Here is a 14,902-nt window from a genome sequence, read left to right on the forward strand (position 1 = left end):
TATATGATTAAAATTAAAAATGTATACCACTAATGATATAAAATAAATATATTGCTTATAAAACTGAAAATAATACTCGCGCGGTTGCGCGGATCAAAAAAAAATTATATATTTTTGAATTATACTTTTTCAAATTCAAACTTTTTATAAAATTGTTTTTCAACTTTCGTATTTTTCTTTTTTCAAAATTTCGTTTTGAAAATCAAAAATTATGTTTTAAAATATTTTTTAAATTTTTTTATATTTTTAAGTATTTATTTATATATTTATTAAAATCCTAAATTTTACATTCCAAATTCCCTATCACACCCCTCAACTCTAACGCTAAGTTTAAATTAGTTAACCATATGGGTATAAATATCTTTTACCTTTCATTAAAAATAATGGTAAAAATGCTTAGTGTAAACATGAAAAGTGGTATTATGAATATGATATTTATGAGAATTTCCCAATATATTTATAGTTTAGTTCATTTTTATTGTTGATAATAATTAACATGTAACAAACAATAATATATATCTATTATATATAAGAAATTTTATTTCTAGATATTTAGTTAACATATTTTAATTTTTCACATTTACTATAAAATGATGATTAATTAATTAATTTAAATAGTTAGTTGCATTTGTCTTGCATTATTGGTTTGATATGTATGTGTTCTGCATTTTATGTTGGTTCTGCGTACCATTATTGATTTGCATTTTATCTTGTGAGTTACCGTCTCTAATTCTCTATTTACATATATCTTAAACTAAAGGGTGTCTTAGAGCATCTTCAATTTATTATTCTATTTTTTATTCTAAAATGGTGCAACACATAAATGGAATTAGATTTTACTCTTATGTGTTACTCTATTTTTTTAAATAATTACTAATACTTTCCACTTATGAAAATTACCAATTAACCCAACTATCTTATGTTTATAAAATATCTCTTATGTTTATAAAAGATCTACTACGTTTAAAAAATATCCACAAAAATATATATTTATTTACATTAAAGATTTATTATTAAAAATACAGTAAAACACAAAATATATATATAAAATAGCATATTTTGGTTCAATAATGAATATTAAAATATTTGTTCTCACAAATGCTCAACTAATGCATTTCATCATGAATAATGAGTTTATTTATCTATGATTTTCTTAAATTGAGCAACAAAAAAACTAAATTGGACATTTCATCGTTTGAGCAATACTTCACCAATCATGGCTATTCCAAAAATGATTTACCGGATTATTAAATAACTTATTTTATATTTTTTACGTTTAGGTTGGTATTTTTAATTAGCTTATACATCTATATGTAAGAGTATTAAATAATCTCTTGTGGAGTATCATATTTCTTTTCATGTTATTATATTATTTTAAGTATTATTTAAGTATCAAATAAAAACACTTAAATTTAAAAGAGCATCGTATAAATAAATAAAAAATCTATCTCCAAAATGGAATAGGGTTGGAACATATTCTATTCCAAAATAAATTTGAATCAGAAAATATGACATTTTTTCAAATTTTTTTGTTATTGTATCTAGCATTTATAAATTCTATATGAAATCCAAACTTATTGGATTAGTCATTTGTATAAATTCTCTTAAATTCAAACTTATTGAAAAAAATATGGATATTGTCAAGAAAATCCATGAAATGGAATTTGGTAGGATTTGGATGATATTTTATAGTGAAAATATCACATCCTATGATGGTATTTGAAACTTTTCTAAAAGTAAAAAAAAAAAATCAAATTGTTTGAAATGAAAAAAAAAATATTTATTTGAAAATTGATCCTTAAAATATTTTAATTTTTTATATATCTCATAAATGATAAAATAGCACATTATAGTAATTTAAAAATAAAATATTAATTGACATAAATATTTAAAAATTTAAGAGAAATTTAAAAAATCTGAAGTTTCTTCAAAAAAACATATAATTTGTAACAAATTCTATTAAGATTTACTTAAATCTCAGAACTTTTTTTATTTACTATCTTGAATTCTTTCAAATCCTTAATTCAATAGCCCCTAAACTTTACATCAAAAAAAAAAAAAAGCCCCTAACTTCAAACATGCACACATATGGTGACTAAATCATTTATTTTATTAACATGTAGGCACGTTCGTGTTGCTTGTAACCAACGTACCAAAAGTAGAGAGTCGTAGCATATTACCAGTCTGCGGAAATAAAGAAGGATGCGATGGCATAGGTGTAGTGACAACAACAGACAGGAAAAGTAACGTGTCAGACGTGGATTTGTGACATTTTTTTAACTACAAAAATTATTGTAGAAAGATTGTTATTTGTGTTTCAGAAAAAAAAAGATTGTTAGTATTTGTAAAGGATAACAGTCATACCGTAACTGGCTGTTGGAAAACAGTGGATTGCACAAATAGATTAGGCTTATCGCTAATTTTTTATAAGCTTTTAGGAAAATGTAATGCATTAATGGAATAAGCTAACTTTAGGGAAATTCTATTTTCTAGATCTGTAATCGACGTAGGCAGAAGATGCTTTGCTATTGACCTATTGTGCTAACACAATTATTGGCCAACAACGATAGTTTTTGTTGTTGTTATGAATGCAACTACAAACAACAACAAGGCGAAATATTTATAAATTACTCGAAACAGTATCGTCCACTAATATCCTTTTTATTAATATGGACATGAAATTATTTACTCTCGTTTTATATATCTTTTTCTTTGTCATCAAAATAAAATCTTATCAGCAAAGTAAATAATTGTGATATCAAATGAAAATTGTATATTTAAACGATATGAATTGTATAACAAATATGATATAAAAAGCAACCAAAAATGGAAAAAAGTATCATCCTTCTTCCGGCTAATTAACTAATCTCAACAATATGTACTTATGTATCAATTAATTGTGATTGGTTAGTCAAAATAAGGATGATTACTTATTTAATATTATTAAATATTAGATGAACCTTATAACCATTTCTAGATGTTTTCTAACATTTGTTCTTATCACTTTATCTATTTCTTCACTTCATTCCTATAAAATGTGATTTATTTCTTTTATACTTAAAAAGAACAAGATCATATAAAATAACTAATGAACTAAAATAGAAAATGAAAGATTGGTAGAGAATGAAGTGTCGATATTTTATTTGATATACATTGCTATCTTTTTCTTTATATTCTTTTCTCTTATTATATGTGAAATAACAATTTAAACCATATGGGTTATAAGTTACAAGTACAATAATATGGGCTGAATTCTTTACTTAATGCAAAAGTCTACAATTTGGGTGATTATTATAAAAATTATTGATAGCAAATTCCGAAAGAAAAAAGGGACACTATAAATAGCGAAGTTATTGATATGTGATTTTGATGTATACTTAATCACAAGAAAATGGCGTCAAAAGCAATTTCCATGTTCCTCCTTTCGCTCGTTCTTCTTTGTATGACTCTAAATCTCTCAGAGGTCTTTTACTTAAACAAGTTATGTTTATTGCATAGCATATGCATATATCTTACATTTGATTGTTATTTTTTATTAGATGCATCGTTGGCAAACATACCGACCGCAAAGACCGCAAAAGCTCAGTCTTTTATGTTTGACCCATGCAAGATATCAGAAGAATGTGATGCCGCCAATTGCGCAAGCGGGGAAGCTCTATGCATAAGGGAACAATGCCATTGCATCAGTTCATCAAATCATCTTGCGAAACTTAACAAACTAAGTGATTTAAATCCATGCAAGGTGAAGAGTGATATATAGATATAGTGATTATCATTCTCTTATGCTGTTGAAATGTCCCTTAGTGTCTTATTTGTGTTTTGATGGCCTTTGTTCTATATACTATAAACATTCTTAGATCTTAGGAGGAATTTGTCATCTTGCAATAATGGCAAAGAGATTCAGATAGGATTGTGTTTTGTTTAAAATGGAAGACTTAGCATCTATGAGAATTGATATTTAAGACAGCAAGTACCTAGCTATGTTGCCAAGTGGATATACAGAATACATTCAGAGGATACATTTATAACTTTGCTAAATTACAGATTAACATTACTAGACTACACACACATCCAATTATCCAATATCAAAATTGTGCATGGTACCAGATTTAGCTTATATCAAAAAAACATTTAGAATATATAACAAACTCAGTTTTTTATACAACTGAAGAATTTTATTTTTATTTTAACACGATTCTTCCATTTTATCTTCCCAATGGGGACATCATTAGTCCATGAAACTGATGAAATAGATGCCAATTATATTTTGTATTAAAAGTCTTTAAAAAACAGTCATTAGTCAAACATAACAAAATCTTGTTTTGACTAAATTTTTTTTCACTTTTTCTTTAGTACAAAACTCCAAAAGTGAGCTTATTTTACAACGTGTCCAAAAGCTATAAAATCATTTCAAAAAATAAATAGTTCACTTAAAACTGAATTTCAAACGAAATACACCAAGGTTTTTTTTTTTTTGAACAAACACACCAAAGTTTAAAGGGGTGAATTGAGGTCAATTGAGATTTCTTTTTTTTTTTCTTTTTTTCTTCTTCCAGCTTATTTGTTTCATCGTTTAATAAAGAAATTACTTAAAATGAGGTTAGACAGAAGATTCATTCGGGTTATGAAGTCAAGGTTCGGGAAAATCTGTGGGTCCTAACGACTCTCGCGAGACCAGCTGTCCCAGTGGCGCCAGTTATAAATCCCAATATGAGAGTGAGTGATTTCATTAATCAGGAGTCGAAGGATTGGGATATGAGCTTATTGGAGAGTTATGTCAATATGGATGACATCCCACTTATAAGGAGTTTGGCTATAAGCTCAGCTCACCGCCGAGACACCTTTTGTTAGAACTACACAAGGAATGGACAATACACGGTCAAATCAAGATACTGGGTAGCTAGGAATCTATTAAAACCAGAGGTGGAAAAGGAGGTCATGGAGCCAAGTATTACCGAACTCCAAGCCTTTGCTTGGAAGTTAAAGGTGCCTAAGAAGATATGCCATCTTATATGGCAATTGTTAACTGGCCATGTGTTAGTTACAAGGAACTTAGCACGACGAAATATGAGGTGTGATAACTACTGTCCAAGGTGTGGAGAACTAGATGAGTCTGTGACACACGCGATTTTTGAGTGCCCGCCAGCTCTACAAGTTTGGTCTTTATCATCAACTCCAACGAGCCCAGGGATATTCCCAGTCCCGAGCATCTACACAAATATGGACTATCTATTCTGGAGGAAAACGCTATCATTGAGCCAGAACAAGACATGGATCCTTATCCCTGGTTAATTTGGTACATTTGGAAGGCCATGAATGATAAACTATTTAGGGGGATAGACAGAGATCCTTTTGAGCTAGTCCGATATGCAGAAAGCGAATGTCAAGCATGGTTTGAGGCAAACAAGGTGGTACAACCAGTGGTACAAGACATTAATGCTGAGGAATCCCAAGTCATAAGCTTGGGTAATATTTGGTTGTTAGATGGATCTTGGACAGCTTCTGCTCATTTTAGTGGATGTGGATGGGTTTGGATTACCTTGTTTGCCTCAAACCATTCAACTTATGGGGACAAGGAACTTCATTCGACGGGAATCAGCTTTGCATTCAGAAGTAGAAGCACTGCAGTGGGCAATAGAGAACATGCTTCAACATTCGACATGCCAGAGCTTTGGAACAAATTGCAAGGAACTGATTGCAATGATAAAGGATCCTCATGCTTGGCCAAGCTTTGCGACGGAGTTGGAGAGGATTGAGACGCTTCAGATTTGTTTCCCGGACTTCAACATCATTTATGTTCCACGAGCGCGCAATCAGACTTCAGATTTTTTTAGCTAAGACGCTAGATCCTTCCATAGGGAGTTTTTTTTATTGGTTGTTCTATCCCGGTCTTGTCACCCAGACCACCTCAAGATTGAGTAATAGAATGGCCTTTTGACGTCAAAAAAAAAAAACGAAATACACCAATCTATACTGAAATTAATTTATCTTTTATGAAACCTAAAAATAGTGTCTCAGCGGGTCGGATCCGTCCTGCTTGACCCTCCCTGTGGAGGGTTGATGGTTTTGTTTTGAATATCCAGATATAACGGTTACATTTGAAAAGGAAGAAGTATAATTTTTTCTTCTTTTCTTTGCAATTTTTAATATAAAGAAGAGAATTCTCTCCTTAGAAGCTGCCACGTCAGAAAAGGGGTTCTTCTCGCAGTGACATGTGTCTTTTTCAGTCAAGCCGCTGCGTTTCATTATGTGCAGTTTGTTTGAGATATTGTTCTGGTCCAGCTTCGTTTTAACTTCTTCGAGCCCAGCCCCTTTATCATCTCCACTAGGTGAAACGCCGCGCTGTCGTTTAGGGTTCCACCAATGTTCTTCTTCTTCGCCTCTCCAAAGCTCATGGCGATTTCGGATTCGCAAGCGATCTTTCATCTTCTTCATCACAGAACGAAAGGATACCAGTTACCGAATAATCCTTTTTAAACCTCCATTAATCTATCTACAATGCTCTATATTCAATGTGAGCTCTGATTCTGCAAGGCGGTGGAGGTTCTACTATAAAAAGGTGAGCTTTCCTACTTTGAGAATCATCTCCTCATTCGTTCTAAACTAAAGATTAAAACTAATTCTGTGAGCTGTGGCTAACGTTTCGGTTTTCCTCTCTGATTTGCAGACGGGCAACTCATCCTCCACTGTTCAAGTCCGGTTGTTCCATCTCTGGAAAGCCAGGAATGTCCGCCGTGGTGTGAGATCATGAGAGTGGATATGCTCCTACTGGATTCTCATGTCTCTTCTTTAACTCCGCCTATAGTTTATGAGCAGATTTATTTCACCGGTTTAATGCTTTAGACATTTCCATTCTTAAATTTCATGATCATATTAGTTTTCAATTATTTCCAGCGTTCACATTCATATATAGATCTTCATTGAACATCTTTTGAATGAGATATTTTAAACCCGTTTGTTGAATCCCTTATTTTCACGTTTGTTGAATCAAAACTTACCGCAGATGTACATGATAATCAATGAAAGAATGAAGAGATGATTAGCCCCGCATTCGCCATGAAATCTGTGGAGTTTTGGTTCTGCTTGGTGTTCTAACATCAGGTATAGGCGATCTGATTTAATCTCATTGGTCTTCTCTGTTTTACAAAAAAAAACATACCTTTGCAATTAATCGATCTGATCTCCTTTGCATTATGTCGTTGTTTCTCATCTTCAGTTTTTGCAAAAAAGTCATCTGATATGATAGAGTTGCAGATTGGTGTCAAGGTATGCTGAAAAAGCTCACGTCGTCAAATTTTGGATGCAATTGGTACCAACTTCCATGGTGAATTTGATCTCTCAATCTGCGTGATTGGAAGATGACTCAGTATTGAGTTGTTCATTTTTACAATTCAAGCTTCAGAAATGTGATGTTTAGACTCACAAAGGAGACAATATCAAGGCCCACTATCGGGTAAGTGTCTTATTAAATATTTTTGTTATGATAAGCAGTCTATGCTGAATCTATTTCTAATCTACTTAAGAAGTTACGGATTCGCAAGACTACTTAAGAAGGAATAGAACAAAGTTAGACAGAGAGTTACAATCAAGACATAGTCTATTTATTTGAATCAGTCTTGAGATGCCAAGTACGAGACAGAGCTGCGTTACGAAGCAAATGTTACGGGGATGATAAGTTATACTCACATCGGTGATTTGTCGTGAATATCAGCGTACAAGAGCTGTTTCCGTGGTTTCCGGAGTAAGGAATCAGATTTGATGTGGCTCTGGTCTTACATACTTAGACACTGGTGTTGTTCGCAAGCAATACTCACTCTTCTTTTTGTTTGATACACCGAGGGATTGTGTTGCTGTTCGTGGTGATATTGAAGTATTGATTATTATTAAGATTGCCTAGATGAAGTTTGAGTATTGGTCTCTCTCTTATATGAATTTCTTTGTAAGTAACTCAGATGTGTTTTAGTATGAAGTTTATGAAAAGTGTGTCCATACAAAGATAATTCAATGCTACCAGAAGTCAATGGTAAAATGTATGAGTTTACACTATGTTTCATAAAATATAGCAATAGAGTATTACAACTATGTGCTTGGTGGAGAACACTATTCTCCTTTGTATGAAATTATATGATAGTTACAAAAGAACGAGATACTATTCTTAAATGATTAACCGAATCTATTTTAAGATAAAATTTAAGATGACTTTCGTGCCTCTCTTTGAATTATCTAAAAATATATGTTCATTTGAGATTTAGTTGCTAAGTTCTGTCTGTACAAATGACTTAGTATAATGTTTTTAGCTTTAGGGTGTTTTTAGCTTGCTAAGTTTTGTCTGCACACATAACAGAAAGTTCTAAACCACTTAAGCACAAAAAAAAAAAAACAGTATTTTCATAATACGACGAAGGTCATTGTTCAAAACTGATTATATATATTAGCGAACAATATAGATGGTGCAAATAAATCAGAAATAGCTCTAAGACGAGGTGGAACAAAATTGATTACATATATCAAAATAAATTTACTAATTCTTGAAAATCTAAAAATTTAATAGTTTTAAACCCCAATATAAGCTTTAGATAACCAAGATAAAATATTATCCAGATCATAAGTTCATAACAAAGACTCGATTAGTTTTATTCATTTTACTTATCAACTTATAGTATTTTTAGATAGCAAAAAAATCACAAATTTTAGGAACTGAAAATTAAACAATTAATATAAATTATATTTTTTTAACAGATGTCAATATATAATATATCGAATATATACATAAAAAATTATAATTAAAATTACAAAAAATAGGAAAGAAACCAAAATAATATGCATGTACACTGTAGGCATAATGCCAAGAGGTTCTAGCCGGTATACATATCTCTCTTTCTAAAATGTAGAAGCAATATATCTAATTATTACAAGTATACATATCTCTCTTTGTAAAATGTAGGAACACTATATCTAATTATTACAAATTATTTCAAAATAAAAAAATAATACAAAATGTTACAAAATACTCTGATAAAAAAATTCTAATATATTCTTATCCATATAATGGAATTTTATTTTCTTTTAAAATAATTTTAAGAACAACGATGCATGAGTGAAAGAAAATTAATGTATCTTCATATGTTAGATGAATGCTTTATTTTTCAAGACCATAAAATTAATTTAAATTTTATTAGAACATATATTATCATCGAAATCCGGCACGTAGCGCCGAGCTCCCTAGTTGTTAAATAAAGAGTACTTGCATAAATGTTTTTGTCTTTCAAATAGTCTAAATAATATATGAATAACGAAAATTGTACGAAACAATCAATATTTGAATTACAAATTCTCTTATTGTTGAGGGTTTGTGGGCTTGGGCTGAACTGGGCCAACCCGAAAGACTTATTTGAACGCAGTTATCGAAAGGACACGTAATAATGTGCGATGTAATAACTTTTAATGACTTCGTTTTCAGTTATAATGACGGAAAGATAACCTCGAGTTCTAGGAAAGTAACACCGGTGGAACATGTGTTTGGCATTAATTACAATTGGCAACATTCTACTTTTTTTTTGGTCAAGTTGACCAATAAAGTTAACATTTTCTTTCCAATAAATTGAACATTTGTAATCGTCAGCGAAATTTTGCCAACAATCTGTCTATTCTGTTTATGAAAGAGAAATGGCATCAAGAGCCCTATCAATTATGCTCATCTCCCTTGTCCTCTCTTGTAAGTCTCGTCTTTTAAATATGTTTTGGTATCTAAAACAAGACTAATCTCGAAACTTACATCGGTATATTGACTAAATCGTTTCCTCTATCATCATGCAGGCGTCTCCATATGGCTTGAAGCAAATGTTCCAACCATAGAGGGTTATAAGGACCACATACGAACATGTGGATCGACCGATGAATGCGAAGGCATATGGTGTAAACAAGGACGATTAGGAGAGTGCTTAACATGGACTTGTGATTTAGATGAAGATTGTAGGAAGCTTGTTCGTTGCGACAGAACTCCGGGACCTTATTGTATGGAAGGAATGTGTACTTGTTAAGGGCTTTAATGCTTGATCTTCCGTTCCAACTTTTTTCTTTTTCCTTCAATTCTTCTTCTTTGGTAATAATAACAATATAAAATGTTTTGCATAAAACACAAGAATTAAAAAACTTAACTTTTTAAAAGATAATATTATTAATAGTATAAATTTAAATAAGTTAACTAATCATAAATAATACAGTAAATATTATTGGTAAACCAGTTTTTAATAAAGTTAAAGTACATTCGTTTTTATGATAACTACTCCCTCCGTTTCATAAATAATACAGTAAATATTATTGGGAGGTTATGCATATATTATTTTCAATGATAACTACTCCCTCCGTTTTTTAATATAAATCGTTTAAGAGAAATTTTTATGTTCTAAATTATATGATGTTTTTGGTTTTCTATATAAAGTTATTAACATTTAATGTTATATGACCAATGATAATATACCTTCTATTTTATTATTGATTGACTTGTGGTTAGTTAAATAATTAATGATGTTTTTGTTTAGAAAATATAAAAAATTAATGATTTTCTTAATCTATGTGCACAATTCTAAAACGACTTATATTAAGAAAACGGAGGGAATATTTAATTATTGTTTGTTTCAAGAATTGTGATTACATATGGAGGTTGTTACCTGGATATTGAGTTTATTTTTGTCTAAGTCATATAATTGTAGCTATTAAGATTTGAGATTGAAATTCAATGAATCTCAAATCCAACTTTTAAAATAATTTGAAGCACAAAATAGAGGTACACAAATACTCTATGAAAACCTAAGCAAGTAATGATCTCTGGTCGACGTACGGGTCAAATAACAAGTAGTTCCCCAAAGAGTAGCTTGGCCAATAGTTCAATTCAACGAAATTCAGTTTCTGAGGACAACATATAATAAATTGACGATGCTGTCTACATCTTGTTTGATGTGTAGAAATGTAGTATATAATTTGAGAAAATTTTTATGATCATGAAACATTGTCATATTTTTAGTTTTGTATGGGCCAGGCCTGTGAAACATAAAGTAGCCCAACTTTGAAAAAATCGCTCGGTTCACAAATTTTCGGCTTACAACAATATTTCTTAAAATTTTTTTAGTAAAAAGTTAAATTATTATACCAACTTTTCAAATTTTACAAGTTTCTCTTCTTCCTCTATGTTCTCTCTCACGTATTTTTTACAGAGGGAAGTGATGAAATGAAACTAGTAAAACTCCGCCCTTGGTTGGGCTCTTCCGGCGACATACTTTCCTCAGTGGTTGGTCGGCTTTTGGCTCCGACGCTGCACCTATTCGTTGAAGGTGAACGGTCGGCATATGGCTCCGTGTCGCACTGTTCCTTCGTGCTGACGGCGGCTTCTCTCCTAGAGTTATTTCCGGTGGTCTACTCTCTCTCTGCTTATGTGTCCTTTCTTTTATTGAGCCTCGATCTGAGATTTGATTGTTTCGAATTAAGATCGGTGGCTTTCAATTGAAGCCTTAATATAAGCAGAGAGCGTTGGTGTGGTTTAGCATGGTTGGTGGGTCCAATGGCTTACGGTTCAAATCTGAAGCGGTAGAAAATTCTGCCTTGTGTTCGGTGGTTCGGCTCCTGGAAGAGATCTCGATTTAGATAGATTGAAGCTCTTTGAAGAACGAGCACAAGGGTTTGTGTTGAAGACGATGGATTTCCCCTACCTTCCAACATAGTCGTTGGAGGTTTCTTTCATCGTGGTGGTCCCAGGTGATTCTGGTGGTTCCGATGAAGATAATGGAAAGTTGCATGTGTTTCCCGGCGAGATTCCGGCAAAACGCCTCGTGTTTCTCCAGAGGTGGAGAAGAGGAAAGTGATGGTAACACGTGTTTCTCCTCGTTGTTGAGGTTTAAACACGTGTCTTTCGACTTGTCTGGTGAACCGGTGCAGCCAGGGTGGGCTTCTGTTGTTTTTTGGGCTTTGGCCTTATCGGTTTCCTTTGTTTAGTTTGTTCTTTCGGTTGGGCTTTGGACTTCATCTGTGGGCTTTTGTATGGGCCTGTATTTTGAACTTTACCTCTTTAATAATAATACTCAGATGGCAAAAAAAAAACCAACTTTTCAAATTTTTGAAAGACGATATAATAAAAACCAGTAGTAGAGATGCATGATGAAACTATCTTCTGTATTTATTGGTTAATGAAACATCTTAATGTAATATTTAGTGTTAAAAAAAGATGCATGATGAAACTAAAATAACTAGACAATATAATACCAACACTTGTTGAAATTACAATAGTTAAATTGTTTGACCTTAAACTAGAATAAAACACCCAACCTCCAACATACTCTTTGACAAACTCGCCGATGTAAATTAGAAAGTATAAGTTTGTAAAATAATCAAGAACAGAAGAAGAACGCAGAAAAATATAGAAGATGAACACAAGTAATTGTTTACCTAGAGTTCACCTAGAATGGCAAGAGACAATCCACTATAATCTTAATCAAAAAGATATAAAACCCTTCTCTATCTCTCAAGCTTACAAATCAACTTGTTTTGTCAAGAGATAAGAGAACACACGAGCTCCCCTTATATAGAAAGAGTCTATTACATTAACCTAGTTAGATTATGACATTCACCCCTTTCGATAAACCTATTAGAAATATTTCCAAAATACTTCCAACTTCCATAAACCATGAAAGTAATATTTCCATAATTCTATCAACTTCCATAACTCCATAAAAGTGATTTTTCTCTTTACTAATATTATGTCGTTGTCTTGGTTTAAGTTATGCAATCTTGTTTGATTTACATCACCAAATCCTGACAAAGTTCCTGGCGGATTCCTTGACACTGTCTCTGACGCAGTCTTTGACGAATCCCAACAAATTTCATCTTGATACATCAAACATGATCCACTACTTAGGTTAAGAAAACATGTGCTTTGTCAGGCGATGCCGAACGCTCCTCAGTATTCGGACATCCCAAGGAAGTTCACCGCTTCCTCAAACTTCTTTACCGGAACCACCTTGGTTAATATATCAGCAGGATTCTTAGAAGTATGTATCTTCTTCACACTTACATCACCTTGAACGATAATATCCCTGATGAAGTGCATCTTTCTGCTGATGTGCTTAGTCCTCTCATGATACACATTGTTCTTTGCTAGAACAATACACTTTGAGAGTCACATGATATCTCCACTGTGTCTTGCTTGAATCCAAGCTCTTCCGCTAATCCCCTTAACCACATTCCTTCTTTAACCGCTTCAACCAGCGCCATATACTCCGCTTCAGTCGTTGATAGAGCCACTACACTTTGTAAGCTTGATCTCCAGTTGATTGTATTCCCACCAACCATGAAAACATAACCTAAGATCGACCTTCTCTTGTCCAGATCCGAAGTAAAATCAGAATCACAGAAACCTTCAACTCTAAACACCTCGTCTTCCTGAAGCACATTTTCAGATCTTGTGTTCCTTTCAAGTATCTCAATACCCACTTAACCGCAGTCCAATAAACAATCCCATGATTACTCATAAACCTGCTAACCAACCCAAATGCATACGCCAGATCACACCTCGTACCAATCATAGCATACATTATGCTTCCAATAGCATTAGCATATGGAATATCATCCATACTTGTCTCTGCTTCATCATCATCTATAGAGAATTTGAAATGTACACCAACAGGCGTTGACACACTCTTTGACTCATCCATGTTGAATACCCTGAGAATCTTCCTGATATAACCATATTGAGATAGTGTGAGAATCTCCTTTTCACAATTTCTCTCAATATCCATTCTCAAAATTTGTCTTGTTGGATGATATATTAACATCATTTGAAATAAATGATATATTATATAAAAATATGTTAATTTCAAAATTTGCAGTGAAAAATTATTGAGATCTTAATATTTTAGTTTTAAAATTTGTATTGAAAAATCTCATTATGATTATCTGTTTAAATTTTTGTTACATCAAATATATAAATGTTAAAAATCATATGAGTAGGAAGTGTCAATAATAAATATTTATATTAAAATATACAATGTATCTATGTCAATATCACTAAAGTTTAATTTATACCATATAAAGTAAATAAATTGATTATTTTGATTTATTTACCAAAAACGCGATTGTAAATTAACAAAATGTATTGGTTTTGATTTATGTGCTTACTCTAATGTATATACTCTTATACATACAAATAATTTTTTTATTAGGTGGTTTCTAATATCTTATTTGATCTTGGCAATCCCAGAAACACACTTCTTCAAATCACAGTCATTTTTAATATTGGAAACACTATATATATTATTTCATTGAGATCATGACAATATTCCAACCACCTCTTTTTGAGTTTGTTCGAAGAATGAGAGATTTGATCATTCGTCTAATATTTGTTTCTCTCTAATACTCTATCTAGCTAAGAATGAGAGATTTGAACTATTTATTATTAATTTTTTGGTTAATCATTTAATAAATCAAACAGTTCTTAGTTTTTACATAGTTTACATATGCTAGAATGGTAAAGAATTATATATATATATATATATATATATTTATATTTATACTCTTAAGTAACTAAACTTCAAAAGCGTAAGCTAAAAGTAATTTGTTTTGTTGTTCTAAAGTTAGATGATTTTTAGATGGAACTGGTGAATATATACTAGATAGATATTTATATTTCGAGTCTGCACTTATATTCTATAACAGTTTGATATGTTAGATTTGAACACTAACTTGTTAATATAGTTTACCGGTGATTTTCTTCAAAATTTTGATTCTTATATATCTATCTGGAGTAGAAATAATTTTACAGATGTCTATTTTTATAAAATTGACATTTATGTAATTCACCGAATTCATAGAAGACGTTAAAAAAAGAACTAAATTCATATTAATGAAACAGAGA

General features: G+C 31.6%; 2 long non-coding RNA genes across 2 annotated transcripts; both read left to right on the top strand.

The window, feature by feature from the left end:
• The first annotated feature begins 2,224 nt into the window (after positions 1-2,224).
• On the top strand, positions 2,225-3,907 carry LOC125580180. The gene is made up of 2 exons (XR_007317924.1): positions 2,225-3,440; positions 3,540-3,907. It is a non-coding gene; the product is annotated as an uncharacterized LOC125580180 (long non-coding RNA).
• Positions 3,908-9,512: 5,605 nt separating this feature from the next.
• Positions 9,513-10,162, top strand: LOC106424459. The gene is made up of 2 exons (XR_002660924.2): positions 9,513-9,715; positions 9,817-10,162. It is a non-coding gene; the product is annotated as an uncharacterized LOC106424459 (long non-coding RNA).
• The last annotated feature ends 4,740 nt before the right edge of the window (positions 10,163-14,902 follow it).

This window comes from Brassica napus, chromosome A2, assembly GCF_020379485.1.
Source record: "Brassica napus cultivar Da-Ae chromosome A2, Da-Ae, whole genome shotgun sequence".
In the NCBI taxonomy this organism is placed as follows: domain Eukaryota; kingdom Viridiplantae; phylum Streptophyta; class Magnoliopsida; order Brassicales; family Brassicaceae; genus Brassica; species Brassica napus.